At 45.8% G+C, this 21,363-nt stretch overlaps 1 non-coding gene across 1 annotated transcript; it reads left to right on the forward strand.

Annotated features, from left to right (window-relative positions):
• The first annotated feature begins 8,368 nt into the window (after positions 1-8,368).
• Positions 8,369-8,505, forward strand: LOC111753907 (small nucleolar RNA SNORA2/SNORA34 family). The gene has a single exon (XR_002788675.1). It is a non-coding gene; the product is annotated as a small nucleolar RNA SNORA2/SNORA34 family (small nucleolar RNA).
• Positions 8,506-21,363: the final 12,858 nt, after the last annotated feature.

A 21,363-nucleotide genomic window follows, 5' to 3' on the forward strand; every position in this document is an offset into this window, starting at 1 on the left:
TCATAACTGTTAGATTTTGGTTGTAGATTGCACAATTTTGATTCCAGTTTGGAACTGGCAAGCTTTGCCCACCTGATTGTTGGGAGTCACTTTGTTTTAGTGACTTAACCCAGTAAACACTTGCATTTTATTCACTCATTCCATCTGGAGGTGTTTTTCTTTTAAAAGATGTTTAAAAATAAAGTCTCTGGATCTGACAAACCTACTTGTTCTTGGATTTGTGTTTGTATTTTATGTCACTGTATTTTTTTTATCTTTTAGATTATTTTAAACATATTGCCTGTGTTATTGTGTGTGTGTGTGTGTGTGTGTGTGTGTGTGTGTGTGTGTGTGTGTTCTGATTATTCGGAAGGCTTGGAATTGTGTTATATTGTTTGACTTTGCAACTAAAACCTTATGCACATGCTCTAGTTTTCTCTGACTTATAGCAATTTATAAGTTAAATGAGTACCAGCAATATATTATGAACAAATGTAGACTTAATAAAGGGCAATACTGAATAGTAATTATGTAGAAATATTAGGTTGACTTAGTTTTAAAGACTTCATCCTGGAAGGCAATGCTCCTTACATTACAGATTTTGCTGCCATTCCAACAAAATTGCATGTATTCGTGGATGTTTTGCTAATCGGCTTTCCCCTTTGGTGAACTGGACTAAGCTAAAGAGATCAGGAGGCCAAGGCTGCCCTCTCTTTCACCTCACCTCCAAGAGATGTGGCGGGTTCCAGGCAAAGTGACTTACAGCAATAACTGGCAAAATTTGATCATCCTTGGGTGCTGGCTGAGGAGCTCTCTGTGACCAGTTTCCTTGTTTCCTGACTGTACTTTTCTCCCTCTCAAATGATTTAGTCCAAGCCGACCTAAGACTTAGGGACTGCAGTCTATTTTCCTTTTCTTCTTGCCTTCCCACACCATTGCTTCCTGTCCATTTATTAAACTATGTACCACACTTCAACTGAATTTCATAAGGATAATGCAAACTAAACAGTCTTAACTAGAGAGGAAATAGAGCCCCCCTGGGTGATCCACACAGGCTCAGGATCAGAGTTTCACTCTCAAACAACCCTGCTGGGGTACTGAGAGCTACAGAAGCACTAGGGGAGGGAAAGGCTTTTGAAATGCTGTACATAAAAATGCAAGGAGAAAGAATCAAGCACAGACTCCACCAATTTTGTTTTTGATTTCTAAACAATAAATAAAAGACTTCCACCAAATTCCTTACAGTATTATTTTAGAATTTGGTGGAGTGTGGCTTAAGTAGAAGAAAATTAACATACTTACCTGAGAAATAGTTTCTCACTTATTCACACATTGATCTATTAAACCTAAACTGAATGCCAACAATATTCTAAGGGAGGCGTCATGTATGTATGACAGCCTTTTGAGTGCTTATATAATTTTAATGGTAAGAGACAATGATCATTTTAGTGATAAAATTCATGTACTTATGGAATGCAGAAAAGTAGCAATGAAAGAAAAGAAAATTGCACCTCATAGAATCAAACTTGTATTCATTGTCTTTCATTGCCTTCCATTTTCCCTAATATGAAAACAAATACATTTTAAAGTACATGTATTATATTTATATGTCCTTTCTTAGCTCTCCTTTCACTTACTATGAAATACAGCGATTTTCCCCATCACCACCTGGCTAACTGAATGTTCATGCAGTAGTCCCCTCTTAGCCCCTACACCCCAAGATCTCTACTTGACCCCTAAAACCACGGATCAGACTGAGCCCTACACAGGCTCTGTGTTTGCTATGTGTAATACTAACGATAAGGTTTCATAAAGAAGTTAGGCACAGGGAGAAGTTAAGACTAACCAACAATAAAACTGCAATGACATACTGTAATAACAGTTCCGTGAGCGGTGATCCCTCGCTCTCCCCGTCCACTTTTTCACTTAGACTAAGGATCAAATGCTTCTCTTTCCCTGATCCAAGTTGGCAGAAGTCCCCTCTTGTGCCTCAGCCCCACTATTAAGCACAGGAGGAGTGGCTTGGCTCTAAGCAGTGTAATGGCACATAGCCCCTCTATGACCCAGGCAGCCACTAAGTGGCCAGCAGTGGGAAACCTACTACACTGGACACTGTGTACAAAGGAATAGATCACATCCTGGGGGTGGGCTGAAGGGGGACTTCACCCTCGGGCCTCGTGAGCTTTCATCCTGAGATTCAGGGCAGTGCACAGTTCAATAAAATGAACTATTTGTTTCTAGAATTTTTCATCTAATCCTTTGAACTACAGTTGACCACGAGGAACAAAAATGGTGAAAAGCAAAACTGTGCTTGGAGGAGCACTGTAGCGATCTATTAAATGGGCACATCTCATGTCTTCAAACTGCCCAGCCACTGCCTCTGGTCTGTGAACTGAATCCTACCCCTCTACCTGAGGAACTACTGGTCCACAGCCCTCTTTAGAGTGTACAGTCCTTCTTGGAGAATATTTGATTATGATCATACTTCATATTTGTAAACATGTAAACCAATTTACACTTTAAATTTATAAACACTTTTTATGTTCCTGTTTTGTTTTATAATAATTTCTATTTTATGATAATTTCTATTATTTTCCAAAATTGCATGAAGAACTAAATGAAATTTAAATTTTTAATTTTTCCTTTTATTGGTATTTGTTTGCAGTACATAATAATTACATTCCTGTGAGGAGCTGGTATATGTGCATAACAGGTAATAATTTTTCCTCAACCTCTTCCTATTCTCTCCCATCTCTTGATCCCTTTCTCATTTGCAAAAAAAAAAAATCTATCTCTCTGTTTCCTATTTTCTGTCTTTTATTCTGCTCCGTGATTTATTCATACTTTGGGTTTCTCATATAAGAGAAATCGTGTGATATTGAAGCTTGTGTGTCTGATTTATTTCACTCAAATCTGTGGTCTCAAATTTCATTGTGAAAACTTCCTATGAAAGCGACTCTGTGTTCTCCTTGCCATCAACTTCAACCCCATCCTCCTCTCAAATGGCTGAGCAATCTTTCTTCCAGAGTCCCATCCCTCCATGAGGCAGGCCTACTCCTGCCCCACTGGGGCTTCTGCAGGAGCTCCACTGGGTCCCCAAAGGCTCTGTATCCAGTTGGTCTAGTCAACACTACCACCGTGCGGAGCTCTTTGCACTTTATGTGAGCTCTGGGATGTGCTCATTTTGCAGTTCTCTGTCAATTCTTGCCACTTTTCAAGGTTGGCTCCATGCAAGCCTGGCTAGGTGGTCTCTGACACCTTCAGATGTTCCTACACATCTGTAGGACTCTGCCACATTAGGCTCCCTCCTTCTGGAGGGCTGCCCACATCTGCAATCCCCAGCCTCTCATTCCCATCCTTAGCCTCTCCAGTGAAAGGGGAAGCTCGCCCTGCATCCCAACCGATGCCCCTAGCTCTGTACTGGCCTAGCCTGGAACCTAAATTCCATTGGTCCTGCCTCCTGGGTGTGAGCTGTCCCAGAGAGCACAGTCAGAGGCTGCTTACACGCCAACATCTCCAGACAGTGGCTCCATGCATTGTCCCCATTTGTCTAATATTTTGTGATAGTCAGTGAATCCTGTCCTTGTCCTTTCCTATGTCTAGGAACAAAATCTTATGCATTTAAAGAACACAGTACACACCGGACACTTCCGTTCTCCTTGCACATGGCTGGTTTGCCTTCCCATCTTGCTTTAACACCTTTTCCTTTGGCTAGAAAACTTGCTTGGTCCATCTCTTAAGAATGATTGCTAAATGCCCACATGCCACCTGCCCCTGGGGGCCTGAATTTCCTTATTTTGCTTCCCCATGCCAGTGGTGTTGGGTTTTAAATAGTCTCTAAAGGCTGCTCTGTGACTGAATATTCTGTGGACCCTGTTCCACTGCCTTACTTCCAGGACTGCACGCAGTGGTTCTGAAGATGGGATTTATGTTAGTTTGGAGAAACATGGTTCCTGTCACACTGCCGAACCCTGACACGGCATGGGTTCCTGGCCGCATGGACAGCTTTTCTCAAGACTTTAGGACGCTTTGCTCAGTAGTTGAGCTACCCTGGCTAGCTACATATTAATTTTGTGGCTCATTCTTCTCACCTGAAAATGAGATTATATATTAGCTACCACCTATGATGGTTGGGAGGATAAATATATTTTCATATAAAATGCTTAGACTTTGCCTGGCACATAGTGAGTACACCATTAACGTGAAATAATCACGTTATCTGCTAACTCACTGGACAATAACCCATACTAATGCTTTATCCACTACTGCTCAGATACTGTGCAAAAACCGCATACTCTGCTTCCCCTTGCATAGGCAATCTCAGTTTTTCTTGTTTTCTATCATTTCATAACACTGAAGTTGGGAGTTTAGCACATCCACTTAAAAGCTTGTCTTTTGTTTGTTTGTACAAGGATACTTCACGAGTAATTATTTATAACAGTCAAAACCTGGGAGCAATCTTAATGTCTAATTATTGAGAAATAGTTGATGTCCCTAAACATAATAGGAAGCCTTATTGTGCCACATTTTTATAAAACATATTAAAAAGTGATTAAACTGGCAATATAATGTTAACCCACAAAGGTGAAATTAAGCATATACATGTATTACAATTTGTATGCTGGTATCTTGTTAATCACATACTAGAGAAAAATAAACAGACATCATGATATTGGATGGTGACTATCTTGGGAAAGAGTTTGTTGGGATTTTCCTTTTGACTCATTTCTTTCTGTTCAAAATGTGTGAACACACACTCCAGGCTTATAGAAATCCTGGGTGGCCCAGGAGCCTAGCAAGCTATTTTGTGTCACTCAGCACTCTTGACAACCCTAGTCTCGGGTATTTCTAGCTCTGGGTATGGATTCATACTTCTGTGCCCTCTACTGCCCAGCCATGCACGTGTACACGCTCATCTCTGTCCTCATGTGTGTATGTGTGCATGTGTTTTCATTCCCTGCAAAAATTCCTCACTGTGGTTTCCTCTTACTGTGCTCTGTTTATTGCTCTCTTCCCTTTCCTTCTGTAGACCTTCGGGGACATCACCAGGAGGAGATAATTTGTTTTCCATTGTGTGAAAACACTAACAAATGAGACCGGACAGCTGAAAAACAATCTCATCTCCTTGCAGGCACTGAAAGTTGCTACAGTTCATAAACAAAGAGCGATCCTGTTCTCCAAGACCAGGCAGGGCACCCTCTGTAAGGACCCCTTGTGTCCTGCTCTCCTGCTGGACACAGAGCTACATCACTCCAGAATATTTCCTGTCATCTCACTTCCCCTCACTTCTCGAAATCCATCTTCAGTCTTGTGTCGAACACTATAAACTTTTGCCACAAATTTTCTGTGATTAAGAAATGATGCATTAAAATGCACGAGGGTTTTAACCCAACATTAAGAGAATTATCACATTCTCTGCTAATCATTTTCAGTGAAGAACAGGGGTAGCATGTGTCATGACCTGACTTTTGCCATTTGTTCCCTTTAATCCTTCCCTGTGGGGGTGGCATCATTCATGCCAGCTATTTTAGCGGGTAAGTTTTGCCCTGTTTCCCTCACAGCGAATACCCTGTGACCCACTTTTCTTTCCCAAAGGCCACTACAGCAGACAGCACCCTGGGTGACTCGTAAAACCAGGATTATGGGGTATACTTAGGTGAACTTCTGGGAAGTAGCTGTTCACCCTTCCACATCTATAAGAAGGTTAAAAATCAGACTAAAAACCAAAGTGGGGTATTATCACATACTCAGTTGATGTAGGGGTCCCCCTTGCAAGATCAGGTTCACTCTGTGGCTCATTCCATCTTTTTGGAGGGGGATGTGTCAGTCTCCTATCTCCACTCACTGAAATTCATACCCAGACCTGATCCTGGATTCATGCTTCTAAAGCATAAGCATGAGATTACCATTTCCTGGTTTAAAGTCATCGAAATTCTCACATGGCTGTCAAGCTCTCTGCATCAAATTCCCAGAATAGCCACATGGGCTTCCTTTAAAAAGATATATACCTACATTTCAGATGCATCAAACTGCTATCTCTGAGTATATTTCAGTGCTTCTTGTCTTGTATTTTTCTCCCAGTCTGACCTTGCGTATTAGTCAGCTTTCCTGTTGCTATGACACAGTGCCCATCACCCACAGCTTGGAGGAGGACAGGTTTAATTTAGTTCGCAGTTTCAGGAGACTTAGTCCATGGATGGCTGGCTCCAAGGCAGGAGCATCATGGTGGGTCAGTGTGGCAAGAAGGGCTGCTTAGTTAACAATAGCCCAGAGGCAGAGGATGGGAGTGGTGTCAGAGACTGGGACCATGTGTAGCATCCAGGGCTGTGTCTCTACCATCCACCAGACACCCAGAACCATGCTATGTTCTGCTAGGCCATTTCCTGACCTAACAGAGTAGACTTCCAGATTAATAGTCATACCTGCCTGCTCTTCACAGCTCTTGAGATTATTTGTCACTAGTTTCCTCACCACTGTCTTATCAATGTAGCTTGTGAAATCATGTATTGATTTTTTAAAGTTTGAGACAGAGTCTCAGTAAGTCATTAAATGGCTCACAGTGTACTTGAACTTGTGGTCCTCCTGCCTTGGCATCCAAAGTACTGGAATGATGTGTGTGTATGCCTCCACAGTGGCCCCAGATCAGCCCTGCTCTCTCGCTGAATTACCATGGTACTTTAATTGCAAATGAGATTGTGAATAGTTTTGCACTTCTTGTATTATTAAATGTGTATACTGATTTATTTTAAAAATTATGGCCAGGGATATAGGTCAGAAGCACAGCACCTACCTGATGAGCACAAGATCATAAGTTCAATCCCAGTACCAAATAAAATAATATCCATATGGAACAGTATTAAAATTAAAATAATTTGAGGCAGTCTTTTGAACAATCTACCTCTAGACCTGTTGAAGATGAATATTCTCTCTCTTTTTCATCTTCCTCTCCTCAGGTTCTTAAACAACATCTTACTAGAAACGTAGACCATGAAATGCCTGTCAACTTAATTTAAACTTTTAAAATATATTTCTCTGATAGGTTAAACAGTGTAGTTAGCTATGGTGAAAATAGTTCATGGTTTTTTGTGCATAGTGCTGGGAGCCTTCTCACTGTGTACAAACCCGCTCCTTTATTTTAGTTTTTGAGCCAGGCAGGGCATTGCTAAGTTGCCCAGTCTGAGCTCAAGCCTGCAACCCCCTTGCCTTTTCCTTTCACAGTGCTGGGCTCCCAGCATGCACTACCACATGTGGCTTTTTTTATTAATTCTGTTTTTCTCTTCTCATGATCAGTGCCATCTCCAGAAGCCTTCTTACTTCAAAGCAGAAGCTGTGTTACCAAAATTAATGGAATATTTATTCAATTACACTGCCAGTAATATGTGAAAATGGATTTAATGCTTTTACTTGCATCTTTAGTTCTGAGGCAGACTTGATCCTTTTGTGCAGAAGGAAACCCACCTGTTCCTTGAAGCCATGGCAGCAAACAGTTTGGTAGAAAGTAGCACAGGAAGATGGGTGGAGGCTGGGTGTCATCCTTTCCTTGTGCTTCCTCCTTCCACACATACCACCCCAAGGTGCCCCAGTTACAGAGTCTCCCTAAGTTTCCCCACCAATCATTTCCAACCCTCTGGCTGAGATCTACCTCTCCCCTCTGCAGCTACCTCACAGACGAGCTTTCAACTCTGTCTACTTCCCACAGAGACAGAGGAGGAAGAAAAGTGGCCACAAGTCAAAGGTGCCCACACTACTGGACTGGACCCACAAAGGAGCACTCGCTGGTTTTCATTGCCTGTCTCGCTCCTTCTCGGAGGCCCACTTCCATACACAGGTGAATGCCAGGTTATAGTGCCATGGTCATCGTCATCCAAGTCAGGACAGTGAGAGAAGGAGACTGCTTCCTGTGCGTCACTGTCTGGGTAATGGAGAACGGCCAGGAGTAGTTCTGCATGGAAGATGTTTATTAAGATAGCTGAAAAGATAGATAATTTCTGCAGTCTGCAGTCATGAAGTGCACAGCATGCTGACTGCAGTCCCTTAAACTGTACCATACCCTGGAAATTCGCTAACAGAGGAGACCTTAGATGTTCTCATCACACACAAGAAAATGGTAACTATGTGAGACATAATTAATTTGATTGAGGTTATTGTGTGCTGGTCAGAAAATATGGTATGAAAAAAATGTATGACAGTAAAAAATACAATGTCATCAATTCCGTTCAAAAACCTCCCCCTTCTGCCACACACATTTAGCCCACCATTCTTGCCACTTGCTGAAGCAGTTCAGGAAGTCCTCTTTCATGAAGGTCTTCATGAGGTGAGATCAAAACTGCAGTGAGTGTAGCTGCCAGCACCATCCAATGAACAGACGCACTCATAAAAACTCTGCTTCCTGGCCCTGAATCAAGGCCGGCAGCTTCCTGACGCTGTTGGTTTCAGGCAGGAGCCTAAAGAGATGTCTTTCTATGGTCTGTTGTCCATTTCAGAACTTGGGCAGTGAAATGTTCAATTCATTAGAAAGAAACAGCTTAAAGCAACCGCTATTCCTACTGGTGAGCAACTGTAAGCATGGAAGGCTGCAGTGACCCAGGACTGGAGCCACTGGTGTTTACTGGGACCTGCGCCATTCTGGGACCTGGAGCACCAGGAAACCAAGCAACCCCTACCCCCTGCATGTTTTGTTTTGTTGAACTTCAATATACGTGAAAGTATGGATAGCTATTTTGAAGAGAAGAGATTCTATGACAGCCATTAGTGATTTCCCTATTGTCTGGTTTTGAAGACCTAAAATGCCTTCCTCATTTTGTCCGGATAAGTTTTATGTTATGTCATTTTGTATGAATTCTCTGTATGTGAAGACATGGACAACTATTTGGAAGAAAACAAGATATGATAGATAGTGAAGATCTCAGGTCGTCTAGCTTTGAAATTTATATCTCTTACATTGCTTTCTTATATCCTATTTTGTTCTGTTTTGTTGTGTTTAATTTCACCCCCTTTATAATTTAAAAAAAACCCTGCTTCATCTACTTTATTCAACAGGACTGAAGCTATGTGACTTCTGGCTCGACCTTAATGTCAAAATGAACATGAAAGGAAGTACTTTGAGTTGCTTCAGGCATGGAGGCAACCAGGACAGTGCAAAGATACCTCTTCCATACATCTCCTCTCTCACTTTACACCTTAAAAGCAGGCAAAGATCTCTTTTAGCTCTACCTCAGTGGAACTTCAAGAATAAGACATGTTCTTGGGACCACACTCTGCAGAAGGAACAGAAAAGGAAGAATAAAAAGAGCGGAGGCCCTTTAGTTGTCTCTGTGTGCGTGTGTGTGCATGTGTGCCTGGAGATGCAAAGGTTTTTGCTCAGTTTTGACAGAAAACATCACAGCAAGGCATAACTACATCAAAGGCAAGCACTGTGGCTTCTCTGCACACTTTGGGAGTGATGACTTGGGGGGCAGATATTCGTAGGGGATAGAAGTCACATCTTCAGGTATCGTTTATCATTATGCCGCACTAGTTTATAAAGGTTAGCTCCACTCAGCAACCAGATGAGTTTGCATTACACAAAATATTAACTAATTGTCGAAGGAATTACCAGACCAATTCTTTGCATGACTGTAGGAATACATGCTAATTGTATCTACCAAGTTTTTGTTTGCTTTCTTATTTGCTTTGAGAAGTCCTGGGGTGGCCTTCACACCATCCTATTTCACTTTTTATTTTGAGAGGGGGTCTCACTAACTCACTGAGTGACCCAAGCTAGACTTGATCTTACATCCCTCCTGCCTCCTTATGCCGAGGCCCTTTCACTGAGATGTACCCTAGCCTTCTTGTCTTATTGTAAATCAATATCCACATCACCAATAAAGTTCACGTGGGGTGTTAACTCTGACCCCTTCAGACAACTTCAGAAGAAGTTCAGAAGAAATAACTTTAGAAGAAATAACAGCAAGCTGTTCTGGAAGCTCATGGAACACGGAAAGAGTAATTATAGATCGATCTATATCATTTCTGCTCAGATAGCATTTTTCAGTTACAACTGCAATAATTTTCCATTGCAGAAAATCAAGAAAGTATAAAGAAAACAATCATTTTCTCTTTTTTTTCTATTGTTTTTTATTAAGCCTCTTTTTATCTTTGGTAGTTCTTGTGGTGTGCATGTGTATGCGTGTGTGTGTGCACGCGCATGCCTGTGTGCCTACACTTGCTGGATCTGGAATCCTCTGTTGCACTTACACAACAGATGGTGCCACTTGCTTTCTCAGTCACCAAACCCTGCATGGAGACCGACACAGCTCTCGGGTTACCCCTGCCAGCCTTTGGACAGTTCCCTCCTGCTTACCGTCTCCCAGAAAGCCTGGTACACCCCTCTCCTGTCACTGTGCTCTTCTCCTGAGGCTTCTGACCCAGAAGTGAGAAGCTGATGTGAGGGGAAGACAGCTTTACCACAACGGTGATACCCTTTGAACCACACTGCATGTCCTTGCAGGCATCTGGGATCATCCCCAGATGGCTGAGGCCCTGCCAGCAGTTCCTATTCATGTGCATTCCTGTTCTACTGTCACCTAGTTTCCAAGGAAATTTAAAATTTCTCAGAGGACAGATTCTTGACTTTGGGAATGACACTATCCTTCTCTTCATGAACTTTACTCGTGTCAGTGCCACATTGCATCTATCTATTAATTACACACAAATTTGTTCTTTACCAAATGCTAGCCCAGCTCCCTGGCCTAATCCCTCCAGCCTACACCAGGATGGCAGGGTGCCCTCAGTGTCTGAAAGAGTTCCCCGTGTCTGGTGTCTCTTTGTGGTTGAGACAGGATCCTCTCCTTAACCAAGTGCCCAGTGAGTGGCACGCAGATGTCTTATTACTGCCGCCGTGAGACAAAAATAGCTTCAAAACAGCAGCATCAACACCTCCCCAGCAACTCCCCTCTCCCCATCAGTCACAGGGAAGCTGCCTGGAGATGTAGAGTTGGCTGAGCTAAGCTCATCCACCAGGGCTGCTGGGATGGGTGCAGGGTGCAAGTTCTTGGTGGCTTCTTGCCTGCTGTAGCACAGCTGGATGCCTGGAAGTGACAGGTGCCACGTGTTCACAGGCAGATGGTAAGCAGTGACTGTCCCATAATACTGCCCACACTACCAAAGCAAGATGACCAGACTTGAGGAACACCACCTTTGACACCTGGAGATGCAGAGGCTGGGGTTCCCTGTGACCTCAAGCTTCCTGGTACCCCCGTACATGCCGAGGCATGCAAGCAGTCATAGCCTGGAGCAGGGCCCTTTGCAGCACCCTTCACCAAGGTGTGTGTGGGGGTCACACACTCGCAAGAGAGCCTCAGGGGTGTTCTAAGGGCTCAACCTTGTCAAAGAAACATGAACAGAACCACCAGCACCAGGCAGATGCACCTAATCAAACAGATCACTGTAGCCTGTGTGCACACTGACTTCGTATAACCCTAAAGATCAAGTGAGAAAGTCTGGGTAATGACACGAGAGGGCGCAGTCTAGGCTGTTTTCAGTATTTGTTGAAAAAAATGTTTGTGATTGAGAACAAATTCAAAGCTGACCAAAGTTCATCCCAGGAGAGCTGGGATGAGATTTCAGCCCGCGTCCTCAGTTGTCTCTACTGTGCTGCCTTCCTTTGGCATGTGGCTATGCAGTACTGAGTTTCCAGCACAGGCTCCTGCTTCCAGAGCAAATCCCACTTATCTGTTTGTCTCTCTGGTTTGCACTCAGACTGTCTGTGCAAGAGAAGGTTCATTTAACTGAATCAACCTTCCATAAAGTCACTCTCACATGCCAAGCGCCGTCACCCCTCAAGGTTAGAGACAGAGATTTGAGTCAGGGCAGAGCCTGTATCAACAAACGCGCAGAGCGCTTGGGGGCGGTTGACGGGAGTCTGAGACAGGAGTCATGATGAAACCTCGTACTAGCATTTTTTAAAACTGCATTTGAGATGTAAATTTAACCAGGAGTCTAAAATTTCAACTGATGTGGGGAGCTTGTCTCAATAATACTCTGACTTAATGCACGCCTCGCCGGAGTGAGTCACTGGGGATGTGTTTTCATGACAAGCCAAGTACGAAGGGGAAATAAGGCCAAACTGCCTACCTTCATTTAGACCCAAGATTCCAAGTGCTTAAAATGCAAGCAGATGAGCTCTTTTCTCTGCGTGTCTAACTGTGTAAATACAAACTTCGGAGAAGGCCCAATACAATATGTAGCAGAAGGTAAATAAGCGAGCAGTCTCCTGACATATTTTGTGGTCCAGGAGAACAAGTCTTCTGTTTATAGTGGGATCTCAACACTCTCATCTTTCTGTTTACTCTTTGCTGCAAGATGTCTGAGTTGGAAGGATTTTTTCTTTCTTTTCCCTCTGGTGTGTGTTAACACAAAACTCACACGAGATTACTGATCCAAAATAAAGATAAATATGTATGAGAGAGCATGTGAAGAGAGGTAACCTTTATTATGCAAAGGGAATTGGCCAGCACTGCAGACTGGTGTTCAGTGTACCCCAACAGAAGGAGAATTAATCAAGAAATTAAATTTAAGAAGTGTTAGCATATTCGGTTATCCCAGTTGATTTTACTATTCCTAAATAAAATTATTTCAAAAGGCTGCTGCTTTGATTGTTCAGACTATCCTTCTTACAATTAACAAGGCTTCTACAAAATGCATGCACACCCAAATAGTACAGTGGTGATAATCTATGGGGAAACACATGGCTGTACTCAGAAATGAAGACCTTCCTGAGGAAGACACGCTTACTTCAGAAAGACAAGGTGAGCATTTTCCTAACACATGGTAGCTCAAGAGTACAAAACCCATGTTATGTCATATTAAAAACACAGTTTACACCTCACAGTTGAATTTTGCTTGGATGAGTGGCATATAAACAGCCTGGCGCTGTGTTGTGCACCAACACTGTGCAGATACAGAAACTACCAGGATGAAGCATCTCTATGTGGGGGGCGTTTGATGCTTGAGATGCTCCAGTGGTCAGAGCTTCAGGTCTGCCGACCTCCAGCTGTCGTGCACACGACCCTAGAGCTCTTTCTCTATTACCTAGGAAGAATGATGTCACCTTTTTCCAAACATGATCAACAGTTCTTTCTTTTCTACAGGATCAACCAGATTTCATTTTTATAATATCATGCTCTGACTCTGGCCCATCATCTTACTCATTTTCTATTTCCTGGGGACCTATAGTTTGTTTGCTTTTCCTTTTGTTTTGATTATGTTTCTGGATTTTTTTCTGGTCATTATTAGTTTGGGAAGGCATCTCCTTTATCTGCTGTTGCAGTACTTCTGCATGTTTTATATGTTGGGAAGGAACTCGACACCATCCCTGCCATCAGAGAGCCCCAAGGAAGAGAAAGTGATCCATAATGATGTATGTCTTTCAGTAGGGTGCTGGGCAAACACTGGCAGCAGTGGCAGAAACAGAAATGCTCATTCACTAGGGTGGCTAGCCAGTGTGTGGGTGCTGCCAGGTTTGCCTGTTATTGGCTCAGTGAGGCCACCACTTGTGGCGAAAACTGGACACCACCCACTCGGTAAATCAGAAAGTTGCCAATGAAGTCGTAGCTCTCAATCTGTAAAGTTCAGGGCTGGAAGGCCATGTCTGGTGAAGTACTTTTTCCCAAGTGGGGTCTCTGCAGAGGGCCCAGAGGCAGAGCAGGGCATCACGCAGTGACTCAAGTCTTTCCTCACAGGTAAAGGGCTCAATCTCATTGGAGTAGGGCCCCACCCTATGGCCTCACTTAACCCAGATGACCTCCCAATTCCAAATCCCCTCTAAATTCCTCAGAACAGGGTTTACATTTCAGCATGAGTTTGGGGGCCCATTCAAACCACAGCAATCTTTTTTCAACTCACTGAAAATGAAGCCAACAAATGAGAAAGAAGAGACAAGGAATGGAGACCAAAAAAACAAAAAAAGAGTTCAAAAGCAGTGATTTGAACTCCTGCCTGCCTGGGTATGGAGCCCCATATCAAAATCCACATTCTCATATGACCGGAGCTGCGGGAGACAGGAGGCCAGACTCGAGCAGGATCAGCTCTCAAAGTTTATTGCGTACAGCGAACCGGACCTAACAAGGTCCGCCACCCTCAACGTTGGTTCTTCTTCTGCCCGTTAGGGGCAGGGACAGTCTCTTATAAGGGAAAACAGCATCCAATCATAGCAAAGCAAGCCCAGCAAGCTAATAGGCTAGCGTCATCGGTAGCTGGGCAGACGTGGCAATTTGGCGGGCTTGTTCGGGCCGGGAAGAACCCGGAAGCAGGAAATGGGCGCCATCTTAGGGGACCGGTCAGGCGGCTCCCCACATCTCCCCCTTTTTTATTTATTTGAAAATGTGATGTCTTGTGGGTCCCTCTAGGGTGTTTATAATCTTGTTATTGTTGGACACCTTGGAGCGGGTCTACTTTGTAGGCCGAGGCATGAGAGAATGTAGAGGTCTATACCCTGCTGTGCATCACCTCGTTTTGTGCATATCCCCCCGGTAGGACCATGCTAAGGGTGAGTGGTTCATTTTTTTGCAGGGCCAGGCATATGTGAACCGAACCTGGATGCATATAGACATTCATTCATGCCTTCCCCCCAACCTTTGAGGCGGATGGCACTGCAGTACCCTTGGTCTCGCATCTCAATGCCAATAATTTGGCTCCAGGAGGGACCCCTGGCCTTAAAGGCCATATATATCTGAGTGGAGCCTATCTTAGGTTGACCGGGAGGACGTCTCCCGTCTTACCCGTCATTGGCTTGCCCACTCAGCTTTTATAACTGATGTTCTGCGACATGAAGGAGATATGCGGCGGCCTGTCGACCCGATGGGCCGCCCGCTGCCATTTGCATGGCTGCCATAGCCGTGACCTTGACCTGTTGCTGGGTTTGCATAAGGCGGTCTAACAAGCATTTGATAACCACAAGCCCTACTAGGATAGCCATGGCAATTAGGATCCAAAAAGAGGTAATCGTGGGACAGAAGGAAGAGAAATGGAGGGTCGACCGGAGTTAAGCGGGTGGGTCATAATCAAGGACTGTTTGATTGATGGTGTAAACCCTGGGTGAGGCGGGCGAGGCCGCCGAAAAAGGTGCCAATGTGGGCGGGTGGTGCCAAGGACCCCAAAGATATTGTGGTGGTTCTGTGGAATCTGAGCATATCACAGGGGTGATTAATAGGAACCCGCAGAATAGAGAAAACTCCAAACCAGATATTTTTGTAGATGGTCTCGGGCGCTGAGCATCGGTCCCAGAAGGGTCGAGTTGACTTGTGTCCGCGGGCTTATCCTCCTGTATCAGGAACTGGTGGGGAGTTTACTGCTCGCGTCAATCTTTCCGGGACCCACAGCGGCTCGCGACCTGGTTCCTGTGGGAAGACACAAACCGCACCTCGGGTCCAGCTAACCACTGGATCCGGGCCCATCCATTGTCCTGTAAGGACATCTTTCCATCTAACCAGCCCTTTGTCGGTTGGGGACGGATTGCTATGTTCCATGGCAGGGGAATGATTATTGTGGTTTAAATTGAGAAAATTTATGGTAAAGAGTGCCAATGATATTCTTCCTTTGGGCGTTAGGCCGTGGCCTATCCCCTCTTTTTGCTTTTGTAAGACACCCTTGAGTGTCCGATGTGCCCGTTCAATGATGCCTTGTCCTTGAGGGTTATATGGAATGCCATGCTTAAGGACAACATCCATTTGTTGACAGAATGTTACAAAAGTTTTGCTGGTGTAAGCAGGACCATTGTCTGTTTTTAATATATTGGGCTTTCCCCAAGCAGCCCAGGCTGCAAGACAATGATTAATAGCATGGGTGGCCCTTTCTCCAGGTTCTGCCGAAGCAAACATAACCTGAGAAGCGGTGTCAACCGAAACATGTACATATTTGAGTTTTCCGAATTCTGGGATGTGTGTAACATCCATTTGCCAAATATGATTGGGGCGCAGTCCTCTCGGGTTAACACCAATAGATTGTTGAGGTGAAGAGATCACACAGGCCGGACAATGTCGTACTATGTCTCGTGCTTGTGCTCTCGTGATGTTAAAGCGCGCCACAAGGGTGCGGGCATTAACATGGAACTGAGAGTGGAATTTTTGGGCAGATTCTAGAGGACTGGGAAAGGTGAAGATCCATACTGGGCGCGTGGCCAAGTCCGCCAAGGCATTACCTTCCGCCAAGGGTCCAGGTAGGTTAGTGTGAGCTCTGATATGTGAAATGAACATTTTTGAGGTCCTACTCCATAGTAGATGTTGAATACCTCGGAATATGGAGGCTACCTTCGAAGAGGGTTTGATGGGACCTGCCGTCTCCAAAACTTGGAGAGCATTTACCACATATTTGGAGTCTGACAGGAGGTTAACGTCGCCTGGGAAGTGACGTAAGACTTCCTGTATCATCTGGAGCTCGACCACCTGGGGTTGGTCTGGAGTGAATTGGATAGTTTTTGGCTCTTGACCCATAACCACATATGCGCCTATGCCTGATTTGGAGCCATCCGTGAAGATTATTGGAGCTCCAGTTATGGGGTATGCGGATGTAACCTTGGGAAAAATCACAGGGTGTACTGTAATAAACTGAAGTAGTGGGTCTTTTGGGAATTGATTATCTATGGTCCCTTGAAACGTACACCGGAGAATCGCCCAGGAATCTAGACACGTTGTTAAGGTCTCAATTTGTTCTCTTGTGTATGGTACATGTAGGGAGGAAGGAGGCACCCCAAAGTGTTGTATGGCTCGTGAGATGCCCTCTAAAGACAGGGAAGCAACCGAGTCTGGATAATGATCAATAGCTTTAGCGGGTGACATTTTTGGATGGACCCAAAGCAAGGGTCCCTGCTGCCAAATGACAGCCGTGGGTTGTCTAGCTGTCTTGAGAATGCACAAGGCGAAGATCTTTTCTGGATTGATACGCCTTAGTGTGGCCGTGGTCAGGGCCCGTTCCACAGCTTGTAGTGCCGTCTCGGCCTCCAGCGTGAGCTTTCGAGGTGAATTTAAGTCAGGGTCTCCCTTAAGTAAGTCAAACAAGGGTTTTAGCTTACTATTAGGTAAGGCCAAATATGGCCTGATCCAATTGATATCACCAATTAATTTTTGCATGTCATTTAAACTTAGGATAGTATCGCGCCTGATGACCAATTTTAATGGTGATACCTGAGAGGAGGTGATCCTTGTCCCTAAATATTGGGCTATCTCTGATTGTTGGATCTTGTCTGGGGCAATATGCAGATTAGCGGCTCTGAGGGTGGAAACCAGCTGTCTTAGCATTTGTTTTAGGCTCGGGAGATCTTTTCCTGATATCAAAATGTCATCCATATAATGGAGACATTTGTTTTTTGGGAATTCATGTCTTATGGGCTCTATGACAGCGTCAACAAACAACTGGCACATAGTGGGACTGTTAGTCATCCCTTGGGGTAACACTATCCACTCGTATCTAAGGTCTGGCTTTTCCTGATTGATAGTGGGCAAAGTAAAGGCGAAACGAGGTGAATCTTCTGGGTGAAGGGGAATGGAGAAAAAGCAATCTTTGAGGTCAATCACATAAACCGGCCAATTGTGCGGGAGCGCTGATAGTGCAGGCATGCCTCTTTGAACCGCACCCAGGGGCTGCATCTGAGCATTGACTGCCCTCAGGTCATGGAGGAGTCGCCATTTTCCTGACCTTTTCTCCAGGGAGAGGTTGATGGTCTAATATGTCCCGCCTGGAGCTGCTCCTGAATTAGCTCCAGGGCGGCTTCTGCCTTCTCCTTTGGTAGGGGCCACTGTTGAACCCACACAGGGGTGTCAGTTTTCCAAGTAATCTTTATGGGTTTGGGTTTGAGAAGGCTTTCAGTGGCCCCTAGGAAAAACCCAATCCTTTTTTATCCTGCTTAGGGTTGCCTAGAATTGGCGAGGTTCGACCTTGTAGGTGGACTCCTAGGCCCTTTCCTGGGATATACCCTTGTTTCAACAACATGGACTGAGCCTTTGGGGAGTAAATGTTAGTTAGGGTGATGCCCATATCTGTCAAAATGTCTCTTCCCCATAGAGATACGGGAAGCTGGAGCACGAAAGGACGGAAGTGACCAGAGTGGCCTTCTTTGTCACGCCATGCCAGGAGCGAAGCACTTACCTCGGGGGCGTGGACAAATCCAAGTCCCTGTAGGCTCTGGGATGCCACATCTGTGGGCCAAGAACTAGGCCAATCTTTTTGTGAAATGATTGAGCGGTCTGCTCCTGTATCAAGCAAGCCTTTAATGGATTTGCCATTGATATCAAGGATTAACATAGGACGTTCTTGCAACGTCAGATGTAAGCCTTCAAAGGTGTCCCCAGAAGAGCCAAAGCCTCGATCGCCTCGAGTTGAGGCCTCTGCAGGAAAGTTTTTGTGAAGGCTTGGCAGGACCAATAGCTGGGCTATTTTATCCCCTTTGTTGATGATGACTGTACCCTGTAGGGCTTGGACCATAATTTTGATTGTACCCGTGAAATCTGAATCAATCACACCTGGGATAATCATAAGGCCTCTGAGCACCACTGAAGATCTCCCCAATAGAAGTCCGACCATATCTGGTGGGAGAGGGTTAGGTAGGGGGGTTTCAACTATTTGTACTCCCATCTCAGGTGTTAATAGGAGGTCGGAGGTGGCACTGAGGTCCAGCCCTGCTGAACCTGGGGTTGCCCGCCGCAAGGGACTTGGGGTGTTTGTGGTTGCTGGGGCTGGAGCTGAAGGAAAGTTTGGGCCAGAGGGGCCCCCGCCTGCAGGAGGGGCCCCCGCTGGCCGTTTTTTGACTGATTGTCTGAGCGTCCCGAAAGCCTGTGACCATCTTTATCAAACACTGAGCGGCACTCAACTGCCGAATGATTGCCTTTTCGGCATCTTGGACATAATCCAGGGCCAAGAGCTCCTCCTTGCCTAATCTGTCTATTAGGACAATTACGTTTGACGTGTCGTGTTTGGCCACAGCCAAAACAAGAGGTGTTGTTTTTACTTTTATTGCCCTTTGCCGGGGGCTTGCCTCCGTTGGCGGCGCCTTGAAGGGCAGCGACCATGGCGGCGGCGAGCCCGTGATTAGTTACCGGGCCACCCAATTCACGGCACAGGCGTGTCCACTCTTCTAAGGACCTATTTTTGTTAGTTCTTAGGACATCACGGCACTCCTTAGTGCACTGTTCAAAAATCAATTGTTTTATGAGAGGGTGAGCCGCCTCAGCATCTGGAAAAATCCTGTTAGCGGCCTCAAGCATGCGGGCCACAAAGTCTGAAAATGGCTCTCCCTGCCCTTGTATAATTTTTGTAAGGTGACCCGTATGTTCTCCCTTTCCAGCCAGCCGTCTCCAGGCCTGGAGGCCACAGCAGCTAATTTGTTCATAAACCTGGCGAGGGTATTGAGTTTGATCTTCCTCCAAGGCTCCTCGCCCTAATAGCATATCCCTGTTCCACTCTCTCTGGTTATTTTCCCTGTTGGCTGCCGCCTGCTCTACACAGAATTCCTCATTCCAGGACTTCCAATCTAAATATTGTCCGGGGGAGAGGCAGGCGCGTGCCAGCTGGGTCCAATCTCCAGGAGTTAAAAGCAGACCTGCCAATGCCTCTAAAAGTGCCATGGTAAATGGCGCATTGGGCCCATAAGCTGAAACTGCGTCCTTGATAGCTTTAAGTTGTTTAATTTCTAAGGGCTCATAATATCCTCCTCCTCCCCTGCCTCCTACTTGTACCGGGAATGCATGGAGACCGGAACACTCAAAGGGAAGCCGCGACCATACCCTCTGGTGGAAGGAACGTCCTCCTCCCTCCCCAGATGGGGGCGCAGAAGGCAACCCAGGAAGTAGCTCTCCCTTTAGCCAGGGCGGTGCCATAGGTTGTGGGCACCCTCTGGCGGCCACGGGTGGAGGTGGCAGCCCAGGGAGCAACTCCTCTTCCGGCCACGGCGGTGCAGTGGGGCCTGGCGCCCTGAAGGGGGTGATCATGGGTCACGAACTTGCCAAAGGGCGGAAGGGCTTAAGCTCCTCCCGTAAGGCGGAGTAGCTCGAGCAGGGTGGTGTTTGGTCCCCCTTTTTATCTTCCCGAGCCCTGAATTCCTCTTTAAGCTGTGCAGGAGGGTCCTGTTTAGCGAAGACAACCTCCTCTTCTGAACCTTCCGAATCAGAATCAGAATTAGAGCCCTGAGGGTCCTCCGGAGACCCACAATCGGCAGTGGCTCCGGGCTCCTCTGAGCATTCCGATCGAGCTTTATCAAAAGCCTGTCGGGCTGTATGAAGTCCGGGGATCTGCTCATCCGTTAGGCAAGCTCTAATCATCTCCCATAGGGGTAGAACCATAGGGTCTAAGAGACCCCTCTCCTGGGCACATCTAAGGTCTCCTCCCAGCTTTTCCCATCATGGGAGAGTTAGTGAGCCCGTGGGCCAAAACCAGGGGGCAATATCATTGATATGGTCCAGGAACCTCGAGAAGGTGACCCGGTTCATGTAGATGCCTCGGGTCCGCAGTAAGACCCTTAGGGAATTGGCAAGGGGCTTGCGAGCAGTGTTGCCCATATTAGCAAAGCGAAAGCAAAACAGATGCAAAGGGAAAAAGAAAAAAAAAAAAAAACCGGCGTCCACTCATGTGGCACTCAAAATCTGTTAGGTGCGTCCACCCAACCCAGGTGATCCAGTACTCACCTGTCCCGGGAACCGCTGTATCTCACGTAGCTGATCAGGGTGAAGAGAAGAGGCGCTCAGGGCCTTCCGTTGTTATTGGGCCAGGTCCTCCGTCGTACCGCAGGCGACAGCAATCGCACCTCCCGGCCGAAGAGGCACGTCGCTGAGCCTTTTTTCCCCGTACGGGCCACCGGATGACCGGAGCCGCGGGAGACAGGAGGCCAGACTCGAGCAGGATCAGCTCTCAAAGTTTATTGCGTACAGCGAACCGGACCTAACAAGGTCCGCCACCCTCAACGTTGGTTCCTCTTCTGCCCGTTAGGGGCAGGGACAGTCTCTTATAAGGGAAAACAGCATCCAATCATAGCAAAGCAAGCCCAGCAAGCTAATAGGCTAGCGTCATCGGTAGCTGGGCAGACGTGGCAATTTGGCGGGCTTGTTCGGGCCGGGAAGAACCCAGAAGCAGGAAATGGGCCCCATCTTAGGGGACCGGTCAGGCGGCTCCCCACACTCATAAGTTACATGAATGCAAGTTTCTCACTTTTTCTTAAACTTAGCTGAGGTGAATTTCTACCTTCTTACCTGATATAGAGTCGTTGTAAATACCTTCTCTCATTCTGCACCTCTGTGATCACCTGCAACACTTTGGAAAATACAAGAATTGTATTTCCCAAAACAATTCAAGTTCCTTCACGTGTTCATGGGCTGGCCCAGGAGTTCTAATCTAGAACTCTCTCCCATTGCGTCTCAGCCT

Source organism: Cavia porcellus, unplaced genomic scaffold, assembly GCF_034190915.1.
Source record: "Cavia porcellus strain 051 isolate PalLab524CR breed Dunkin Hartley unplaced genomic scaffold, mCavPor4.1 scaffold_4, whole genome shotgun sequence".
Lineage (NCBI taxonomy): Eukaryota > Metazoa > Chordata > Mammalia > Rodentia > Caviidae > Cavia > Cavia porcellus.